We start from the raw sequence: 19,229 nt of genomic DNA, 5'->3' as shown, positions 1-19,229 counted from the left end.
AGGCAAGTTAATGACAGCACGGAAAAATAAATGCTGTGCAAGTGCGGAATTAAGAAACGTAATAGCTCTAACAGAAATGAAAAAAAAAAACACAGTGCAGCTTCTGACATGCTAAAGACGTTCGTCGAAACTTAAGCCAGGTAGGGTTCACTCCCAGACAACACAAACACATCCTGAGCACATCCCGAGGACGTCCTATTGAGGACATCATGATGTCCTCAGTATGTCCTCTTCTGATACTCAATTGGTACTGAAAAGGTCCTATTGTCCGGCCTCAGCACATCCTCAGAACATCCTCAAGATGCAGCCAAGGATGATTACAGTACATTCGCAGGACTACTGTACGACGTCAGGACATTTTGAGGACTACTTTCTAGCCATGCTTTTTTTGCTAGGTGTTATGCACAGGGTGTTCGAGAAAGGAGGGGCCTGGGCTTGATACTGCCATCCCCGAGGTATTTGTGCAATTGACTCTTTGCCAAGGTATGTCACTTTGTGTACCCCTGGAATCTCCACTGGGTACAGCCTTTATGTGTAGCATTAATCTAAAACCAGTACTGCCCAAGCCTCCTCGTTATGACACAAGTATGCAAAATATGCTGGAGATAATGATTTATTGCACAAGCAAATGCATCGTAGTGCAATGTGAGGCGACGCATGCTGTGAATCGTCACCGGAGTCCACTGGAGAGCCTAGTAGTCACTGGAGTCCAACTGCCCCAACGACCCTAGAAAAATGATACAAGCAGAACAAATTAGCAAAGCATATACACAAGAATTTTCTCTGAACTGGACCCCACCATTTTGTAATTAATGACGATCCAGCTTCTGGGCATTTCTTGGGGACTACGGGGCGAGCAGACCCTGTTGCGCTGTGGCGTCCTTGGTTATCAGACATCCCAGCGGCATCGAAACTCGGTGTCACTTATTCGGTATGTCAACAGCGTGAACTTTAACAGTGCTTAAGGGGAACGTTTAAAGCAACGGGGAGCAGCCAGCTTTGCCCATTAATTCCGTTCTCAACCCGCTAAGGCGGCAAGCGTGCACCCTACGTGTGCTGTCGTGATGGGGGTTGCCTGTGAGGATATGTTTTGCTGTGCCAGCAGGATGAATGCCCAACGTTTTATCACCAATTGACATTTACTTTCTTCATTGTGGGCAGGTTTCCGTCATTGACTTAACTTGGCAATGCACAGCAGCCACCCGTCCGGGCGTCATTACACCGTTGTTCGCTGAACAAACTATCGGCATAAGCGCAAAGTGCTCACACAAGGAACGTGTTAAGTGCACCATGACAAAAGAAGTGTCTGCATGTGTGGAGTGTATTCACTTCACAAATTTCCTGCATCCCTCGAGAGCCGCCGTGAATGGGTCGTCGTGCTGAATCGGCAAGTGTTCGAACCTAGCAAATTTGTGAGAGAAGGCACGGTCCTACGCTGCTTTGTAAGCACTGTTTATTTACTGTCATGCTAAATCCTTATCGCATGTGTCTGTGCTCTGGAGGTATTCTCTGTTCATTTCATCCACGGGAAAGTGGTAAAAATCAACCCTACATCTTTGCTGCAGCTAGGGTACGCGAAAACGGCGAGCTGAAAGCGAAATAGGAGTGCCGCGGTGGCGAAGCATGCCCGGTCGTTTCGGTAAATCGCTAAAACGCAAAACCTCTTTAAACGTGCAATAAGTGTTTAGCATGAGGGTGAATAAACAGTGCTCCCAAAGTAGAGTACGACGGTATTTACTCTCACAAATTTGCTACTTTTGAAGTCTTTCCGCTTCAGCACAACGACCCATTCGCGGCGGGACTCGAGGGGTGCAGGAAAATTGTGCAGCAAATAGACTCCCCACACGCCGACACTTTCTTTGCTGTGGTGCAATTCACACGTTTCTTGTATGAGCACTTTGCGCTTACGCGGATTGTTGGTGCAGCCAACAATGGCATAATGACGCTCAGACGGATAACTTCTGTACATTTCCAAGTAAAGGCAATGACTGCAACCTGCCCTGAATGAAGAAAAATAAATATCAATTGGTGATAAAAGGTCGGGTGTACGACCTGCTGGTGCGGCGAAATGTAGCCTCACAGGCAACTCCCATCAGGACAAAGCGCGCGTAGGGGGGCACGCTAGCTTAGTGGGTTGAGAACGTAATTAATGGGCAAAGCTGATAGCTGCCCAACGCTTCAAACGTCCCCCTTTAGGCACTGTTAAACTTCACGCTGCTAACATACCGAATAAGTGACACTTACCGATTTTCCATGCTGCTGGGACGTCTGATAACCACGCACGGTACGGCCCAACAGTGTGTGTGACTGCGGCGTCGTCTGTTGGCCCCGCAGTCCCCAAGAAATGCTCGCCAGGTGGTGCATCGGTCGCCAGAAAATGGCCAACCCGGCAAAATTCTTGTCTATAAAAAATGAGAGCATTTCGTTGCATTATTACAGACTTTGACACCTGACTAAAATGCTAAAAAATTTGCTCACCCAACTGCACGGCTATATTTTCAAAGTTCTAAAGGGGAAGTATTGCCGGTCATGGTGCAGTGCCTTCCAAGGTGTGCTGAATGAGTAGTAGCCATCATTTAATTACCTTTACCCAATTAGCTTAGAATGCAGAATGCATAGACCACGCTCCAAATGTTTCTCTAAAATTTTAAGCTATTTTCTTCCCAAGGTATTGACAGTTCCCTTTCTCTCACACCATCCTCCATGCCAATTAGATCCATCAACATACTCGCAATTCACAGGTGGGCTAAATTTAAATTTAAGTGGATCGCTATTCCTGAACCTGTTAAGCAAAAAGTCGATACTGACCGTGAAGTGTATTACAATAACATTTTAGAAGCTTCAGGTAGCATGAAAACCGGTAGCATGAAAACCCATCACTGAGCAGGCAGCAGCTGTTCCTTGCAACAACTCCAAGAACCACAATTCTGGGACCCATCACTTTCTTAAACTGTGGGTCCTGATAGGGAGCAACAAGTGGTCCAGAATCATGTGCGATGGACAAACAAGGGCACCTTGTAGGCTTTTGAGGTTTTTCAGATTTATATCCTTTTCCGCCAACCTACAGCACAGTTGTACTAGGGGATACTGGGGCTTACGCACCACCCTCTTTAGTGTCGACATGGTTCTCAAATGGAAACGCACTCCATGCGTCCAAGGGGCCCAAATGCTCAACATCAGATGCCAAATTGCACAATCCATGCACACTGTGCGTGACATTGTGCTCACCATAGGCAGCAGCAAAGCCCTTAACAAAATACCTCAAAAGTCTATTTGCATACAGCAGATCGCATGCCGGCGTACAAGATGTTGTAAGGATTAGGATAACCATGGAAAGTGAGAAAGTTCTGGTACAAGTTTTCAGGTAATGCTGTGGAAAGGACTACAGGCCCTTCGTACAGCAAACAAAGCGTAGTTCAGCAGCTTTCGAGTGATCCAGTTCTGGAAGACTTCGTAGCCTCCTATTGAAGTCACACGGAACAAATTCGGCTAATTCAAAGTTTCCTTCTGAAACCTCATTGGTTACAAGTGTCCACAGGTTTTGTCGTGGCTCCCGAAACCACAGAGCAAGTAGTTTGCGCATAACACCAAGACAAACATGTTGCATGTAATCAAGGGGAACATTCTCAATAAGGTCTATAGGTATACCGGCGTGCTGTTCTTCCTGTGCCTTGTCACGAAAGCTCTGATCTGTGCGTAACTCCTGTCTGATATCTGGGTAACACACCCTGTTCTCATGTTTGCCTTTCACAATGCACTTTGAGCAGCAGAAGAAGTCTGGATGGCCTTTTGTGCACAAAACAAATGCTTTAGCAGGAGCATCACATACTAATGCATGCAGCATCATAAAAAGGGGTTTGTGATCTAACAGTTATGCCATCACCAAACAACACTTTCATTTCATCAACAAAACCTGACAGCGAATCATTCGTGTCACTGGGCTTGCTACGGCCGAAGAAGCACTCACACCAAATAGCTCCTTCTCAACATTGTTCACATGGCCAAAAGTGACCCAAAAGGTAGTTCTCGTGCTTTTACATATTTCTAGGCCGTCTATATTGAAGGAAAGGCTGAGTTCTGCAGGGAGCTCTGGACAATCCTGAAGTATTTTGCACAGTCCTGCTTTTACACTGAAGTGCTGGTACAGTTGAAAGCTTTATTACAGTAAACACGGAAGCGAATGCCGCTCAATACATGCAGAGCGCTCTGGTGAGAGGATGGCGTGCTCTCACAGTTTGCGCGATTGGCGGATGCACTCCCTGAAACGCCTTATCGCATGCCTGCCTGCTGCATCAGTTAGTCACGGAGGATGACATTTTTTTATCACCCAATTAGGAAGCGAAAAGAAAATGTTTTAATCCATTCGCGCCGTTTCGCGCTTGATAAAAAGCCCTTCATCGGCACATGTATTCTCTGGAATCATGCCCAGGTATCTAACGTAGCTACTGCAGCAGCGCAATCAACCGTTGCCAGGGGGTGGATCCGCCAAATGTACGAGCTGCGACAGTTCGCCATCCCATTACTAGACCTCTCTGCATGTACTGAGCGACACACGCTCCCGTGTTTACTGTACAGGGTGTTGCGACGATAATTGGAACACTTTAAAAAATTTTCCTGAGGTAACCACCACTCTGTTCGCACTGAAACTTGCCACGAAGGTCGCATTTTGTGGTCTATTTTGTTTTATACCGGGAACAACGACGGTACTTACCTTTGTATTCTGAAAATAAATAAAAACAATTTTAGCCTACGGCAAACTGGCGGCTGATTTGGACGTGCGAGCCAGCGCAAGTTGATGTTGGAACGACGGAACCACCGGGGGCATGCAGAGCGAAACGCACGTTTGGGATTCAAGGTAGGAAGGAGCCAAATGGAGCAGCAGACGATCAGAAAATGCAACTAGGAATGAACTAGCAGACGATCAGAAAACCCTGTTTTCGGGCTCGCACGTCCAAATCAGCGCCATTTTTTTACAGGTGAAAATCGTTTTTATTTATTTTCAGGATAAACAGGTAAGTACCGTCGTTGTTCACGGTGTCAAACAAAATAGACCACAAAATGCGACCTTCGTGTGAAGTTCGAGAGCGAACCGAGTGGCGGTTCGCTCAAGAAAAATTTTTAAAGTGTTCCAATTATCGTTGTAACACTCGGTATAAAGCTTTCGAGTGTACTTTCCCCCTAAACGTTGCGAAGTACCATTGGACCTTGGTGTGTGCAGCAGGGCTCTTCCAGACGATGGCAGTGATGAAAAACACGTGTGGCTGCGCAACACACCAAGCAGTGATGTAACTGCGGCAAGGGTCGATTTAGAGTTTACCGCCCTCTCCTGCAGTTTGTGCCGAAACGCCAACGTGGTGTCTCCATCGTCTTCGTTAACAAAACTGTGGTCTGACAACTCGTCATCTCCGCTGGACAGGGGCCACGCAACGCGACTCTCGATGTGGCGGCGGTTTATTACAGACACAGCAGTATGTCACGAACTTTGCTGCTGGTGGTTGCTCGGACTGGGATTACGCCCACAACTCGAGCGTGTGCTAGCATCTAATTAAGTTGCTTCTAAACAGAGCCCACGTTGTTGCGATGTCAACGGCTTGGGCACAAAGTCGATTTGCGCGCTGCCAACTAACGCGGAAAATGCATCGACGTGGCGCTTCCGTTCCCGCCTGAGCTGCCGCTCGCTGCTTTCTGACATTTGGAATCCAGTAAAATTATACAGAGAGCTCACGTTTGTTATTTGCACCCACGACAGGTACTTACCTCCGTGCGTGGCGGCCATCTTTCTCAAGCCGACTGGCTCGTCTTCAACTTTCAACTTGGCTTGACTAGAATAAGTACTTGCGCATGGTGGCCAGCAACAAAATAGAAGTGCTGAAAAATTGTTTCACACAGAACACATGCACGTACTGAACATTTTCTCTTTTGCATCATTTTTAATTTTAAAATTTGCAGAAGATGTTTGTATTCTTCTGAATGTTGAAAAGGTACCCAGCCAGTAAATTAGAAGCGCTATTTTTTTACCTGTATTTCAAACAAACAATGTGGACGAGAACGCTAATCACTATCTGTGTGAAATACCTGCACGTGAAAACTATATTAGCGAGCGTTCCCATTCTTCTAGAGACCAAAATTAGCACATCCTGAGAAAGTCCTCAAATAAACGTTTATAGGACACCAAGCGCACTGACGTACTGAGGATCTCCTGAGGACATAGCAAAATCAGTGAGGACGTTTGGACCTTTTGAGGACGTCCTGAGGACCTTGTGTGTTGTCTGGGCTAGACCAACTATACGCAAAATTCACTGCTATTTCGTGAGACATCGGTGGGGGGGAGAGGAGGGGGACGCTGTGTACAAATGCGGAGCGGAATCAAGCAATAAACGTTTTAGTAATCACACACAAATCTCGCGTTCACTTTCCTTTTGTTTTTCTACTTCAACGAACAGCTGATCGTACGGCGGACGCATATTTGGAAGTATACAGGGTAGGCTGTTCAACAAGCGATGAAGGTGTCGTTGGAAGAGTGCACATGTGGTATGTGATAAGGCCCTCTGATGTCAGTTTCTGCTTTATTCTGCAGGCTCCCTGTGCCATATGACGATGTTTCGAAGAAGGATTAGTCGCGGACGCTGATTATATTCTAAGCCCGTCTCCGCGCTGCTCGCAAAGGATATATGTAGCAGATAAATGTTTGCGGGCGCTCACCTCACGACAAGACGACTCTGTCGTGTGCTGATCCCCGAGTATAATTATGCATTGTCCATCGTACTTTTGTTGAATATTCCCGAAATTAAAACAGACTGGCTTGTAAATGGTGGTGATCAATATCTGAGGTATATTATTGGCAAACGTAACTGGCGTGCTGTCAGGTATGATGCTCCGCTGATTGCGAACAAAACCGATTTAAATGGTAGTGTATCCGTATCAGGAACATTTGAGGACCCGGTGGTTACGGAGACATTGCTAGTAAATTCAGGTCAGTGTAACTACAATCGGCTCCATCATACGCCGGTTCCGCGACGCTGGCCTGTGACACACACCTGGCGCTTATACAGATCGAATATACCACACTAAGGTCGTGCCAGAAACATTTATACTCTCGTAAACACACCCCATTTGCGAACAGAGTGACTGCTCCACAAAAACACTGATTTCAGACGCCCGCAAACGGTAAATCTCAGGCGTGAACGTGCCGCAAAAGCAGCGGCGGCACTTGGGAGCCGGGCGCGGACTCCCGCGCCTGCTTTCGAAACGGGCCGCTAGGGGGATTTCAGTGGCGCCCCTACAGGCCGCGCTCGAGGCGTATACTAGCTCCCTGATGCGAAATTTGTGCGCAGCGCGAGCTGCAGTCTTCTCGGTCACGGCGCATATCTGCTGCGTCTGAGGAAGTGATCGCGTGGTCTGCGAACGCACGGCGGCGCGCGCTACTCTGCTGCTATCTCGCAGCGCGTCGCTACCGCAGGCCAGTGTGTTGTTGCAAATCATGTGTGAACCTCCCGCGCCGCTGCCGCGTGGTTCGGATTAGCCACGCAAGGGAAGCAGAGAGCATGTTGTTGCAAATCGTGTTTGAACCTCCCGCGCAAATGTCACGTAGTTTGGATTACCGGCGAACGAAACAGAGTTTGGGGAGGGGGATGACGCTCCTTGTGCGTCGACGCGTGAAATCAGAGTGAGGGGCGGGGGAGGGGGGGCAGCGAGAGAGATGACGCCATAGCCAAGGTGACAGGGGTATTACACGACGGAGAAACCCTGTTTTTGGCCCGCGGGACCCGCTCACGTGACCAGTTTTAGGCTCCGCCCCTCCGTGGGGATAGCCCGCGGTGGCCCCGCAAAAGAAAACGCCTCCGCATGTTTTCGCTCGACGGCGGTGGCCCTCGGCGGGGAATGGAACCTGTTCCTCGGCGCTGTCGTCTGCTAGTCAATCAGCGTAGCTCCGCACGTGTGAATGCGCCGCCAGGCCGGATAATCCGGTCACGTGCTGTTGACGTCGCATATCCGTCCGCCTCCGTGAGAGGGTTTCTCCGTCGTGTGAATCCTGCTTAAGGGGGAGAGGGATCCCTCAAAACTAAAAACTGCAGGGCTGTAGCTGGATATTGCAATTTTGTGATCAACACCAGGGTTGTACAAATAGCATCACCTGCTAGAGCAATTCAATACGAATGCAATGATACTAGTCTTATCGTCATACCTCAACTGCAAGATAAAATAGAGCCCGTAAGGGAGAGAGGGATATCTCAAAACAAAAAAAAACTGCACGGCTGTAGCTGGATATTGCAATTTTGTGATCAATACTAGGGTTGTAGAAATACCATCACCTGCTAGAGCAATTCAATACGAATGCAATGACTATCACGAATTTATCACGTCCAAGTCCCCGATGACAAATTCCGTGCCACTTTCCGAGCTTTCGTTCGCTGGTTCTCTGTCCAAAAGTTTGAACTTGCGCTCTATCGCCGACTGCGACGCCAAACGCTTCTTCACATCCTCCGCATGTTTAGCACGCCCGGCAGATTCACCAGCGGTCTAATACACGGTGTCGATGCGGTCCCGATTGGCACTCGAGAAGCCGGATGACGGTTCGCTGACGCCTGAAGCACTGCAACTTGCCATGGCCGGAGATTCCGAAAATCTGTCTCAGATGCAACAGGCGATATCGTCCCCATGTTCCACGCGCGTTTCTGCCGCTTCCCGCACGCTTGACGCGTAATTTTTGTGATGCGAACATCTCCCGGTATTGTAGCACGAAAAAGAACACGTTGCACCAAATTACAGCAGCAGAGAGAAAAAGACACGATGACTCGACAAACTACCGTGGATAGATAAACTACCGTGAAGGCGAACGCGAGGAAAGAAAAACAAAAATACAAACGCAAAAGGCGCCGGGTTCGCCGTGCCGCCCAATCAGAGACGCAATACGAGGGGCTCGTCTCGCGCGCGCGCGCGGTCTGGCCAATCAGGGGCTCGTAAGTGACCTTCCGAAAAACAGCGAGAGCGAGGGCCCTCGCCATGCTACGCCATTTTGAGATATCGCAAAATACGCACAAAGAAACGACCTTCAAAACGCGTCCAAGATGGCTGCCGCCAGCCGTCTCCTTCGCGCATGGCGCGCGCGCGAAGTTCAAGCATTTCTTTCCCGATTTTCGACAATTTGGGGTCGCCGTCATGTTTACAAAGTTGATTTTTGGACCCTTTTCGATCGAATTCAGCGGTGAAACTTTTAGAGTAGGTTCTTGAAGTTACAAAGGCTTCAAAAATGTATTTTTCTCAACACGTTTTTTTGCGATTTTTGGTCATTCTAAGACCCGCGTCAACATATATTATCTCTATGACGTTAAAGATCCCCAGGTGGTCAAAATGAATTCAGAGCCCTCCACGTACGACGGCCCTCAAAGCCTGTGTAGCATATCGGCGCGTTAAGCCTCAGAATTAAACAACCCTCAAGTAGCCTGAGAATTTACGCTGATTTTTCGGTAATCGACTGAGCGCAACGTCGCGGAGATGGCGACGGAAGCGACGGAAGGGCGAACTTACGTGGTGAAGGCCTGCAGCGCCGCCTGCACTGCCTTGTCGACCTCGCGGGAGCCGCTGTTGGGCAGGCGCGAGTAGACGCTGCCCGTGGAAGGGTCCACATTATCGATAGTCTCTGCGACGGACTCGAATTTGCCGTTGATGAAGTTCTCCAGGATCAGCATCCTGCGCGTCAGAGAGAACGAGCTGCTCGAGCGAGAGCTGCCGCTGATGCTCGACCGCGCTGGGCTGCTCGACCGCTCGCGGTGTTCGCCGCCGTTTATAGGCCTCCTGCGCTGCCCAGGGGGCGCTGCGCAAGCGGCTTCCGGACAGTACTTCCGGGTAGTACAAAGCTGCGCGGGTCCCATAGGCCTCCTGCGCTGCCCAGGGGGCGCTGCGCAAGCGGCTTCCGGGCAGTACTTCCGGGTAGTACAAAGCTGCGCGGGTCCCATAGGATCCCGTGTTGACAGAAGCAAAATGGGCTCGACGCTCCCAATTATTTTGCGACGTGGTCACCAGCTCATCCCCGACGCGTCCGATCTATTTCAGCGATCAACTTGGCATTAGGGGAAAAAGCTTTGCAGCGCTAAACACGTTTACAGCGCCGACGAAAGTGCCGGGACCGGGACGGCGTCTGCTACTCGCAGGTTCACCGTTCGATGGTCGTACGAAGTGAAATTTGAAGTGAGATTTCTAGTTTAAACTAATACTCTAGGTGACAAAGACTTCTCAAAAACAGCCGATCAAAAAAGAAGAGTGACGCAATCGGTGATGATCACGCTTTAAAAAGCCAGCGAGTCCGGCGGCCCGCAGGCTCGCCTGCTGCGGTGCGCCGCTCTTTTGCGTACCTGCACACTATGCGTGCACTTTCATTAAACAGTGCTCGTTTGCGTCGCCGTTACGAATACATGGTGCAGCGCATCGTTAGCGTGCCGTTTTGTTGCGTGTCTAACAAAATGCCGCGACCGTCAGAAGCGTGAAATCTGTTTCGCGATTCCGAAATTAGTGGCCCTAAAACAAAGTGGTCGGGTGAACTAAGAGGCCGCTCGCTTTCCTTATTTACTCTCACTTTACTTAATTACGCTCTTGCAGCATACATTCCCAGTTCGCACTTAATAGCCTAGAATGAGGGTCAGCAACGGCCGAGCTCCATGCAGACGACACGGCGGAGGGCTGGACGGCAAATCGGGTGGGAGGAGGAGGGGGGCTTTGAATGCAAAGAGAAAAAATTAAGCGAATTTCTAATAATATTTGACAATAATCTGGCGAAGTGTGAAGATGGGGGGGGGGGGGGGCAATTCAACTGTAGGACGCCAATTCTCTGTTCTTGTCTCGCTGTCTAACTCCATTTGAAGTCAAAACTGGCGTGTCGGCGTTCAGATTCGACGACCCTGCACTAGAAAACCAACACAGTCAGTGATGATCGTATGTAAATATTCGGGGCCCCGCGCAGTGCATGCGGCTGTGTTATGTGATGTTATAGAAGTACACATCTCTGCAGGCAGCGGGCGTGTGATTTGGTGCATGTTTTTAATAGCGCTTATAATTTGTTTATTTGGCGCTATTGCCCCACCTACTCGCTAGTATACATGTACCCTGCCGTTCGTAAATCGTGCGGCGCAAAATGTTACGCAAGAATCATTTAGTTTGCGAAAATACGAAACAAAATTTCCACTCGTTTCAAAGGCGGTGCCAGGCCAGCAGTGTCAACTGAGTCGGCTGCGTAATTCTTGCGTTAGCTTGCATATGCTCTCGCTGAAGCAACCTTTTGCATTTACCTCAGGATATAAGATGAGCAGCGCTTTGTGTTTATGCTACTCATGAACTTTCCTTTGTCGACCGCACGCAAGAAGAAAAAACTGTAGCTGTCGTCAAACAGTTAAACCACCTGACCTGGCGATACTGTCCCACGCCGCGACCACCGCGACAGCTCGCTCAAAAGAAAGCCGAAAAATCGGCTTCTTTTAGCGGATTTTATTTTGTTTAGCCTCTGCAAAACACGCCACAAAGCGCTACAACCAACTTTCACTCTGGCTTGTAATTGAAAACACATGGAGGGCGGCGAGGGTCGTCTGCTTTTGTACTACCCAGAGGCGTCGGCCGCTAGGGGCGCTGCATGTCGCTAAAACTCCAGCGCAGGAGGCCTATAGGATCCCGTGTTGACAGAAGCAAAATGAGCTCGACGCTCCGGATTATTTTGCGACGTGGTCACCAGCTCATCCCCGACGCGTCCGATCTATTTCAGCGATCAACTTGGCATTAGGGGAAAAAGCTTTGCAGCGCTAAACACGTTTACAGCGCCGACGAAAGTGCCGGGACCGGGACGGCGTCTGCTACTCGCAGGTTCACCGTTCGATGGTCGTACGAAGTGAAATTTGAAGTGAGATTTCTAGTTTAAACTAATACTCTAGGTGACAAAGACTTCTCAAAAACAGCCGATCAAAAAAGAAGAGTGACGCAATCGGTGATGATCACGCTTTAAAAAGCCAGCGAGTCCGGCGGCCCGCAGGCTCGCCTGCTGCGGTGCGCCGCTCTTTTGCGTACCTGCACACTATGCGTGCACTTTCATTAAACAGTGCTCGTTTGCGTCGCCGTTACGAATACATGGTGCAGCGCATCGTTAGCGTGCCGTTTTGTTGCGTGTCTAACAAAATGCCGCGACCGTCAGAAGCGTGAAATCTGTTTCGCGATTCCGAAATTAGTGGCCCTAAAACAAAGTGGTCGGGTGAACTAAGAGGCCGCTCGCTTTCCTTATTTACTCTCACTTTACTTAATTACGCTCTTGCAGCATACATTCCCAGTTCGCACTTAATAGCCTAGAATGAGGGTCAGCAACGGCCGAGCTCCATGCAGACGACACGGCGGAGGGCTGGACGGCAAATCGGGTGGGAGGAGGAGGGGGGCTTTGAATGCAAAGAGAAAAAATTAAGCGAATTTCTAATAATATTTGACAATAATCTGGCGAAGTGTGAAGATGGGGGGGGGGGGGCAATTCAACTGTAGGACGCCAATTCTCTGTTCTTGTCTCGCTGTCTAACTCCATTTGAAGTCGAAACTGGCGTGTCGGCGTTCAGATTCGACGACCCTGCACTAGAAAACCAACACAGTCAGTGATGATCGTATGTAAATATTCGGGGCCCCGCGCAGTGCATGCGGCTGTGTTATGTGATGTTATAGAAGTACACATCTCTGCAGGCAGCGGGCGTGTGATTTGGTGCATGTTTTTAATAGCGCTTATAATTTGTTTATTTGGCGCTATTGCCCCACCTACTCGCTAGTATACATGTACCCTGCCGTTCGTAAATCGTGCGGCGCAAAATGTTACGCAAGAATCATTTAGTTTGCGAAAATACGAAACAAAATTTCCACTCGTTTCAAAGGCGGTGCCAGGCCAGCAGTGTCAACTGAGTCGGCTGCGTAATTCTTGCGTTAGCTTGCATATGCTCTCGCTGAAGCAACCTTTTGCATTTACCTCAGGATATAAGATGAGCAGCGCTTTGTGTTTATGCTACTCATGAACTTTCCTTTGTCGACCGCACGCAAGAAGAAAAAACTGTAGCTGTCGTCAAACAGTTAAACCACCTGACCTGGCGATACTGTCCCACGCCGCGACCACCGCGACAGCTCGCTCAAAAGAAAGCCGAAAAATCGGCTTCTTTTAGCGGATTTTATTTTGTTTAGCCTCTGCAAAACACGCCACAAAGCGCTACAACCAACTTTCACTCTGGCTTGTAATTGAAAACACATGGAGGGCGGCGAGGGTCGTCTGCTTTTGTACTACCCAGAGGCGTCGGCCGCTAGGGGCGCTGCATGTCGCTAAAACTCCAGCGCAGGAGGCCTATCGTGTTGACAGAAGCAAAATGAGCTCGACGCTCCGGATTATTTTGCGACGTGGTCAGCAGCTCATCTCCGACGCGTCCGATCTATTTCAGCGATCAACTTGGCATTAGGGGGAAAAGCTTTGCAGCGCTAAACACGTGCCGACGAAAGTGCCGACGCAAGTGCCGGGACCGTGACGGCGTCTGCTACTCGCAGGTTCACCGATCGAGGGTCGTACGAAGTGAAATTTTAAGTGAGATTTCTAGTTTAAACTAATACTCTAGGTGACAAAGACTTCTCAAAAACAGCCGATCAAAAAAGAAGAGTGACGCAATCGGTGATGATCACGCTTTAAAAAGCCAGCGAGTCCGGCGGCCCGCAGGCTCGCCTGCTGCGGTGCGCCGCTCTTTTGAGTACCTGCACACTATGCGTGCACTTTCATTAAACAGTGCTCGTTTGCGTCGCCGTTACGAATACATGGTGCAGCGTTAGCTTGCCGTTTTGTTGCGTGTCTCAGTGACAAAATGCCGCAACCGTCAGAAGCGTGAAATCTGTTTTGCGATTCCGAAATTAGTGGCCGTAAAACAAAGTGGTCGGGCGAACTAAGAGGCCGCTCGCTTTCCTTGTTTGCTCTCACTTTACTTAATTACGTTCATGCAGCATACATTCCCAGTTCGCACTTAATAGCCTAGAATGAGGGTCAGCAACGGCCGAGTTCCATGCAGCCGACACGAACGGCGGAGGGCTGGACGGCAAATCGGGGGCGGGGGGAGGGGGGCTTTGAAGAGAAATAATATTTGACAATAATCTGGTGAAGTGTGAAGAGGGGGGGGGGGGGCAATTCAACTGGAGGACGCCACTTCTCTGTTCTTGTCTCGCTGTCTAACTCCATTTGAAGTCAAAACTGGCGTGTCGGCGTTCAGATTCGACGACCCCTGCACTAGAAAACCAACACAGTCTGTGATTATCGTATGGAAATACTCGGGGCCCCGCGCCGTGTATGCGGCTGTGTTATGTTATGCTGTGTTATGTGATGTTATAGAAGTACACATCTCTGCAGGCAGCGGGCGTGTGATTTGGTGCTTGTTTTTCGTCCCTTAATAGCGCTTAATTTGTTTATTTGGCGCTATTGCCTCACCTACTCGCTAGTGTACATGTACCCTGCCGTTCGTAAATTGTGCGGCGTAAAACGTTACGCAAGAATCATATAGTTTGCGAAAATACGAAACAAAAATTCCACTCGTTTCAAAGGCGGTGCCAGGCCAGCAGTGTCAGCTGGGTCGGCTGCGCAATCCTTGCGTTCGCTTGCATGCTCCCGCTGAAGCAACCTTTTGCAGTTACCTCAGGATGTAAGATGAGCAGCGTTCCGTGTTTATGCTACTCGTGAACTTTCCTTTGTCGACCGCACGCAAGAAGAAAAAAACTAACTGTCGTCAAACAGTCAAACCACCCGACCTGGCGATACTGTCCCACGCCGCGACCACCGCGACAGCTCGCTCAAAAGAAAGCCGACAAATCGGCTTCTTTTAGCGGATATTATTTTGTTTAGCCTCTGCAACTGCTTTAAGGGCTATTTCATACAGTATGCAGTCATTTAAACACGCCACAAAGCGCCACAACCAACTTTCGCTCTGGCTTGTAATTGAAAACACATGGAGGGTGGCGAGGGTCGTCTGTACTGCTTTTGTACTACCCAGAGGAGTCGGCCGCTAGGGGCGCTGCATGTCGCCAAAACTTATGCTGCGTTCCAATTCGCAGACAGCTTGGTAGACAGTCTACGAAGCAGTCTAACTAGACGTCTAAAGGAATGAAATTGGAACGGCGCCTCGGTCGCAAACGCAACACCAGCGCAGACGACCAGCAGACGACAGCGTCGTTGCAGACATGTTGAGTTGAGCAAGCCGAAAGTTTCGTAACTAATATTACCGTTGTTATTACAAACGTTACGTAATTTAAAAACTAGGCAAAGTCACCTTCATAACTAGTAAATGTTACTAAATATTTAAATAAAGGAACAAGTGCTTTTGGTTCAACATAAAAACGCAAAAAGGTGGCGCTGGCGTCGCTTTTCAGTTTAGACAGGAAGGTAGCCTGCATCGTTGCTGACTTCGATGCTGTCTCCTCGAAGCAGTCTTTGTTGACTGCTGCGTTCGAATTGGAACGGGGCTTAACATGGCGTACTGTCCGCGAAGACGGCAACGAAGCTGTCTAAACGGTAAATTGGAACGCACCCTTAGAGTTCCTGCATATAACTCCCGCAGGGAGCTAAGAGTTGCGCGACCCCTTTCCACGCGCCGCCGTGATTGCGACACTCCGGTTATCCATGCCGCGCAGAGAAGCCCCCACTACGGCTGCGCCGCAGCCGCCGACGCGGGCGGCACCGCGCCCCGCCCAGGAACAGCAGCAGCGTGAGCGACATCGCTGACATCGCAGACATCGCAGTAGACCTGTGCGCCGCCGCGCCACGCCGCCGCCGCCGTCTGTTTTGGTCGCGCCGTCTGCGCCGCCGCCGAAGTCGCGGGAATTAGCACGCCGCCGCCGCCGCCGGGCAAAATTTTCGGCGCGCCGCCGGCCCCGCGCCCCGCCTATTATTCTTTTCTTTGAGGGGAGCTGCTGAAGGGCGACTCTTCTGAAGAACGAAGGAGTATGAAAGGAAAACACGTCGCTTCGCTGGAAGTTGTCGTTTCTCCCTCTGCAAGAAATGCCTCTCTCAGAGGTGCTGTTCGTCGGGAAATAATCGCGATACACCATGCATCAACGGATGATTTGTACTTTCTGCCTGGAATCAGCTCACTCTGCTGCTCGTGTGGGGAGACTTCTAGTCCCCTTCCTTCTCCTCCTTCTCCGAATACCTTTTCTTCCCGGCCCGTCCCGTACCAATCCTCTTACATTGTATGCGTACCGCGACCTTGTTAACAAAGGATAAATGCGTGATTGCCTACCGTCTCGACGCGCTTGACTCGGAATCCTCTTAGAGCACCCCAGCTTCTCTCGCTGCCACACAAGCGCGACATCTTTCTTGTTTTAGCCGCTTTCTCAGAAACTCTAAAATGACCAGGCACCCATGTTACTCCAAGGCATCCATGGTTAATCCGGCCCACCTAACTCTCTCTGTGTCAATAGCCCTCTTTCTTTCTTCTCCAAAGGGAGCTAGGACGGAGGACAGGAGCGAACGCAAACTTCAGCCCCTCAAGCCATATTCGTTCTGCTATACAAACATGAGCAAAAGTGTTTGAGCACCTTCCTTCTTGATAAAGTCCGGTCTCTTGGCGTAATAATAACATCATCATCCAACGGGGATAAAAGTATACACTGCAAGGAAAATAAAACATTAACACAAATGTAGCGGTCGCAGAGAGACTGAGAAGAATAAATGCGGATGAAAGAGAACGACCGGAGTACACAAGTCTCCAAAATCAGTGCGCCAGCTCCTTCCACCACTCGTCGATTCTCTCAAGGGGACAAGCCGCTAACATCGAAGAAAGAAACCCCATAATCAGCACGGGAACAGTGCACAAGAAACCGCCGCAGTAGCGCGCAAGCTTGAATTGTGAGCGTCTTTACGGGAAGAGTGCACGGGAAGCGGGTCAATAAATGAACTGTCCTGATACGCAGGAAGGGTCTATGAAAGCGCAGCTAGGATCTCCGCAACTGTGAGCCTGGTACAAGCATTCACAACTCATTAACGTCAGCAATGCATTACTTAAACGAATGTGAAACACAAAATTGGAAGGAAATTCTAATACCCGCACAACTTCAGATAACCAATGTCGTATTTGAGCATGCAGCTGTGAAAAAATAGCGTCCCCGAGGGCAGAGGAGCGTACGTCATGCTGCCCTTTCTGCGCTGGAAGCCAGTTACCTAGAAGATTTGGAGAAAAAGAATTCAGAAATAATGGTGAAAGGTACCATAAGAAAATCTACAGAAATTCAGAGGGTTGTCTACCAATGCATTCTTACTCCTTGCGTTCATTGTGAGTTCTTTACAGCCGAATTAGGCTATGAGTGCCCAAACAGAGCTTCGACGTGCAATGTCCACGCTTCGCAAGATTCACAAAAAGTATGATTTTGAAACGTGAAAGTTGTATATTAATAACGCTTGCTGCGTGACGTGAACGTGATTGATTGTGGGATTTAGCGCACCGAAGCTACACATGGGCTATGAGAGAGAGAGAGCGAGACAGAGAGAAAATAAATTTCGACAGCACAAAAATTGCGGAGTAGTGTCCTCATTTCAGGACCCCATTCGTGGTGGCAGCTGCGACGACCAGTTCCACCAACCGAAGCTGGTCGTCCGCACTGGATCAAAATTAATCCGAAGCGCCTCATAGCCCAGGTGTTTTTCGACACCTGTGAGTAAAAAAAAAAACCCATGGGCTAGAGGCGCGCTGTAGTGGGGGGCTCCGGATTAATTTTGATGCCCTGGGATTTTTACCGTGCGCCAAAATCTCAACACGCGGGGGTTTTCGCTTTTCCACTCAATCAGAAAAGCAGCCACCGTGGCTATGATGGGTGAACCCCGGAAACGGAAAAAAATGGTCCCAGTGGCCATATAGGAAAAAATGGTCCCATACTCCAGTCGACATGTTTCCCTTGATATTACCCCTTTGCGTTTTAGTCACAGGGTTGAGGAAGAGATTGAATGCTTTAATATTCCTATAGGTGCAGAAATTAACGCCTCTGGAGGCTAAAACCTAACAAACCAAATTGGGTCGACAGACAGACGGTTTGATGGATGGATGGATGAATGGGTGGGTGGGTGGATGGATGGATGGTAGGGCTGAGCACCGATTAAAAATTTTAATGCAAGTAATTGCATTAAAACCGCACAAACAACAACTGCGAAGCCTGGAACCGTCGGTTTAGTAGCTTAGTCGGACACAGCTAGCCATCCCAGTGTCTGGAATGTCATAGAAGCTCTACGCTGCGAGGTTTCATCAGTATCCGCTCTTTCCAGCCCCTATAGGTGGCGCGGCGGTATACCGCAATGGCGGACGAGACGGTGATGGAGCCCCGTCGGAAGCATGCGCGTTTAGCCCAACAGGCCGATTTGAGCCCGGTTGTCTCGCTTAAAACGATTTTTTCGCTCGCGAAAGCGACGCAGAAATGCTTCACCGAAGGTGAGGCTATATACAATGCTGGTCACATTGTGTGTTGCGGTGTCAGAGAAGCAACGCAAGACGTGATCGGCATCGAAGCACTCTTGCAGTCAAGTGGGTTGAAGAAACCACCCCACCGCGTCAAGGTAGACGTTCACAACGGGACCGGAGCAGTAAAGGTATGTAAACATTGCCGCTACGTTCGTTACATTGTGTGCTTGTTCGTTTTTCATTATTTTCGCGAATCGCGCAGAGAACGTAGCGGGGACGTGCTGGCGGTCGCTGAGCGTGCTGCCTCTCGGCAAATTTCGCGTAGTAGCAGTGCTTTCAGAAGGTGCTTGTGAGCGAACTCCCGAAGCCAATGCTTAGAAAATAGAAATGGGTTTACGCTACGTGCGACATACGAACGTTCACTAGCGAAATGTGCCTTCGCAGCCTGCTGTGTTTGTAACGCAAACGTCAACGAGCGAGTTTTCCGCGTAGGCTCGTTTGCACGAGCCGCCACCGTTTGCCGAATTGAAACTGCCGTCTCCATTTTTTTCGAAAACCAGTTTTTAAATTATGCTGACATGTCTGCTAAATTTGTTACCATTTTCTCTAAATCATTACTGTTATTTGCGTCGTTTTTCAGGGAGAATGCTCTTGCAAGGCTGGCCTGTCGGGACGATGCAAGCATTTTTTTGCTGCCCTCACCTACTTGAGCAAGTGAGTGGTTTTCTTTTGTATTGCAATATGTATTTGCAATTTACAGAGCGTATTTGGGAAAAGTTTTCCTTCTAAAGTGTCCTTAGTTCATTACTATGAATT

The 19,229-nt window shown here is 49.3% G+C and overlaps 1 protein-coding gene, 1 long non-coding RNA gene and 1 pseudogene across 3 annotated transcripts in view; 1 reads left to right on the top strand and 2 right to left on the bottom strand.

The window, feature by feature from the left end:
- Nucleotides 1–19,229, bottom strand: part of LOC144174657 (2-aminomuconic semialdehyde dehydrogenase-like) — an 85,421-nt pseudogene that overhangs the window by 25,175 nt on the left and 41,017 nt on the right. The window contains exon 2 of the transcript XR_013323504.1: nucleotides 9,529–9,690. The product of XR_013323504.1 is annotated as a 2-aminomuconic semialdehyde dehydrogenase-like (transcript). The remainder of the gene's footprint in view (nucleotides 1–9,528; nucleotides 9,691–19,229) is intronic.
- The window catches only part of LOC144174656 (uncharacterized), a 44,851-nt gene that overhangs the window by 1,550 nt on the left and 24,072 nt on the right, over nucleotides 1–19,229 (top strand). The window lies entirely within an intron of this gene.
- LOC144174655 (uncharacterized) lies at nucleotides 159–5,780 on the bottom strand. The gene is made up of 3 exons (XR_013323503.1): nucleotides 5,758–5,780; nucleotides 2,245–2,402; nucleotides 159–727 (listed from the first exon to the last, which is right to left on the bottom strand). It is a non-coding gene; the product is annotated as an uncharacterized LOC144174655 (long non-coding RNA).

The sequence above is a fragment of the Haemaphysalis longicornis genome, unplaced genomic scaffold (genome assembly GCF_048455015.1).
Source record: "Haemaphysalis longicornis isolate Haplotype H1 unplaced genomic scaffold, Haemaphysalis longicornis Haplotype H1 scaffold_3, whole genome shotgun sequence".
In the NCBI taxonomy this organism is placed as follows: domain Eukaryota; kingdom Metazoa; phylum Arthropoda; class Arachnida; order Ixodida; family Ixodidae; genus Haemaphysalis; species Haemaphysalis longicornis.
The sequence above is the reverse complement of the archived record's forward strand: the minus strand, read 5'-3'. Positions and strand labels throughout refer to the sequence as shown.